The following is a 4,038-nucleotide window of genomic DNA, read 5'->3' on the forward strand; positions in this document are numbered from 1 at the left end:
GTGTCTGCCTGTCCCGCATCGGACTTATCAGCCACAAATGAGCCTGCAGCTGACGTGGACATTATCCCTCCATAAATCTTCGTCCGCGAAGCCAAACCAAAGGAGAAAAGACATAAAGGACACTGCTGAGATTCTCCGGCATTTTGTGTTTTTACTTCAACCACGATGTCTACAGATTTTTGTGATTTACCAGTGATGGAATTATACTGATATTCCTGAACAATTTGGGCTCTATTTTGGGATCTATTTTTCTGGATGATAGCCATGTGTCTTCTCCAATGTATTCCAAACACTGTACATTTCTTGCAGGTTCACTAAAGCCAATGCTTTTGCACCATCCTGCCAGGGCTCATTTCGATGAAGCGGTTTCCAACCATTCATTGTTCCTGTAAGTACCATGTAGTGTCTCACTTCAGTTGTTCACTTAAATGATCATTTTTAAGTCTGAATGAGGCTTTTGCATGTTCAATGCAAATCACACTTCTACATCACTCTACATCATTCATTCATAGGGACTGACCTAGTTCAAATTCAGCTTCAGAACAATGATTCTCAGGGCATTTATCACTTTTGTACAATGGGTTTCCTGTCATCAGAATGCTGCAAGATGCAGCAGAATTGAATGTTTACAGTAGCCACTGCCTCACCTCTGACTTGATATAAAGTAGCTAAACATAGGATTAAACATATGAAGTTGATAAAAACATCATACTTAGTGAGAACTGTGACCCTGTAGTTGCATTCTGAGTGCTTGGATTTCAGATTTAAGTCTATTCCAATGACTTCAGCATTAAAATCACTAATTAACTCTGCCATGCAGTACGTAGGAAACATTGCACTGTTTCAGATGGAATATCCAATTGAGGCTCAGTGTGTTCTCTCAGTTATATATATAATTCCCATGACACTCTTGAAGAGGATAATGTGATCAATCCCCTGTGCCCAGTCTATGTTTATCCTTCAATCAGTATTAGTGAAAAGGACAGAAATTCATTCCGTGCAACTGTTCTGCTTTTGAAATATAATTCCATTAAAGGCAGTAAAACCAAATTTGGAATAATTTTACCTGTGCAAGAACATGAGGAATGCACAATGTAGTGCATGACTTTTGTTACCTATTTTACCAGCAACTTCTGTCAGCTCAGAGTTGACCATCATCAATAAATGATGTTTTGTAGGTGACTCTATTTCTCTCCCTTTCTTCAACAACCAAATGAATATCAGACTGCACCAGCGATGTGTTCGGGATGTTGTAACATGAGGTAGATGTAGGAAGTAATGAAGTGTGAGGTAATAAAGAACAGGAGTTTCTGAGAAGTCTCAGTGATGATGACAGGCAATGAACATGTCAGCAATCTGCAGAAATCTGATCAGACTCAGGAATTTTCCCCATCCATGAAACAAGTGCAAATGTTCCTGAGAGCAAATGTTGTTAAGGGCAGCAGTTGGTGCCATTGCCTCACAGTTTAAGGCAGTGGTTCTCAAACTGCCCCCCAAAAATCACCTTTCACCTTAAGCAATTCCGGCCATAAGTGCTCTGTGATTAGTAAGGGATTGCTTAAGGTGGTATGTGGGTGGAAGGAAGAAGGTTTGAAAACCACTGTTTTTATCCTACCTCATTGACTCGTTATGTGCACGGTTTCATAACTCCAAAGGAAATGGGCCAATGACAATTTCTCTCAAGCAAAATATTTCAGTAACAATTGGAGTGATTCTCAACCTTCCCTCTCCACTCACATTTCACCTCAAACAATCCCATACAAATCACAGAGCATGGCAATGGGATTGCTTAAGGTGGAATGTGAGTTTAAGGAGGCAGTTTGAAAACCACTGGTTTAAGGAATCTGGGTTTAATCTTGACCAAAGATACTTGTCATTGTGGAACTTGCATGTTCTCTCTGTGATTGTGTGGGCTTCTGCTGGACATGTTGTTTTTCTCCCATCTACCAAAGGTTAACTAGTTACTAGAAATCATTCCATATTGTAGATGGTAAGCAAAAAAGAATCTATGGGTAAATAATGGACACAAAAGAGAAAATGCATTTGCAGAGAAATATAGAAAGGGGGAATGGGACTCATGAGAGCCAGCATTGAGGTGATGGGCTAAATAGCTTCTTTTTGTATCATAATAAATGTCAGGAATATACCTAAAGTGGATCTGGAATTGTGCAAAGTGGGCATTTGCAAGAAGAAGGAAACAATATTGTTGCGGGTGGCAGCAGGCGAAGTGTGCATAAAATTGATAAGACTACGAGTGTCAGACACGACAACTGAGGTCTCTTTCAAGGTTATTGTAATAGGCTTAAGGAATAATTTAATTTCAGAGATTTTGAAAAGTTGCAAGTTTGATAGGACTAGTGGAAACAGTTGGAGAATGTTTTCTTGGCTTGACCAGTCAGAGGCAAGGTGTGAGGATCACTCCTATCCATTTCAAAGGATAAAGAGTTGAGGGGAAAACTTGATTTCTAGCAAACCATAGCTCTATTTCTCTTCTGGCTTTGTATTCCAGGGACTGGTACTTAATTGTAATGTTTAAAAGACAAAGGAACAAGCTCTCAGATGGTCAAAGTTTAGAAGACTATGGGCCAAATGCAGGGTAGTGTGATTAGCTGAGGATGAGTTGGGCCAAAAGTTTTGTTTCTGTATAACTTTACGACTCTCTAATTCAATCTGGTTCCCCCTCAAGGAGACATGTAAAGGGTTTTGATTTCACTTTGAGAATCCAATGACGTGCAAGGGTGTGTAGATTATGGTATATTTCCACCAAAAGACAGACTGTTGAATGAATTCAGCAGGTCAAGTAGCATCAATAAGGATACAAGAGCAGGTGACTGATTGATCCTCCACAAGCCCCTCCCTCACCTTTCCCACCCTCTCTGTCTTATCCTGGCTATCTCCCCTTTCCTCAGAATTCAGCATCTGAATTCTCTTGATTCTCCCTTGTATATTTGCAGCCCAGGGATTGGATCGATTACAGCAGCAGTGACCATAGTTCGAGCAATAAAATGGAGATAAGGACCTTTATGTGTGAGAACGATGAGAGACAGATATGAGGGAGTGATCATAAAACAAATATATTAGACTGAAACCAAAAGAGCAAGTGCTAGAATTATAACAAGATAGACAGCTCGCCTTTGAACTACATTTTACTCAGACATAATATTTTCTGATACAGCTTGATAGAAGTTCATTCCTGCCATTTAAACCCATATCGTCCAATTACACCCAATTAGGTGGGGGGAAACCGGGACACCCAAACAGGTCACAAGAAGAATGTACAAACTCCTTCAGAGAGCGCAGGATTCGAACCTGGGTTACTGGCTCTGTAATAGCATTGAGCTAACTGCTACCCTATCCATAAAATACGCAAAAATGCTGGAGGAACTCGACAGGATCACACAGAATCCATGGGAAATAAAAGGTAACCAACCTGTCGGGCCTGATCCCTTCATTGGGAATTAGGAAAAACAAGTAGATGCCTTTGTAAAAAAGGTGGGGGGAGGGGGAGGAGGAAAGAAGAAGTAAGAGGAAGGGGAAGGGGAGAATGCAGGCTAAAAGGTAATATGTGAATACAGATGGGAGGGTAGAAGGAAAAGAAGCTGAGAAGTGATGGGGAGATGGCTATGAAGGGTAGCTCTCTGATAGAAGGAAGGGGAGGGTGGGGAACTAAAGGAAAGAGAGATCATGTATGTGAATACAGATGGGAGGGTAGAAGGAAAAGAAGCTGAGAAGTAATGGGGAGATGGCTATGAAGGGTAGCTCTCTGATAGAAGGAAGGGAAGAGGGTGGGGAACTAAAGGAAAGAGAGAGATCATGGAAGGGGATTAATGGAAATTGGAGGTCAATGTTAAGATCTGGTTGGGGATTACCAAGACAGAACCTAAAGTGTTGTTCCTTCAATTTGCGAATGGTCTCAATTTGAGAGTACATGAGGCTGTGGACTGGCATGTTGATGTGGCAATGGTGTGTGAATTTAAAGTGCTTGGCGACTGGGAAATCCTTTCTGTTGCAGCAGACAGAGCGAAGGTGCTCAGGAAA

The sequence above is a fragment of the Narcine bancroftii genome, chromosome 4, assembly GCF_036971445.1.
Source record: "Narcine bancroftii isolate sNarBan1 chromosome 4, sNarBan1.hap1, whole genome shotgun sequence".
NCBI lineage: Eukaryota > Metazoa > Chordata > Chondrichthyes > Torpediniformes > Narcinidae > Narcine > Narcine bancroftii.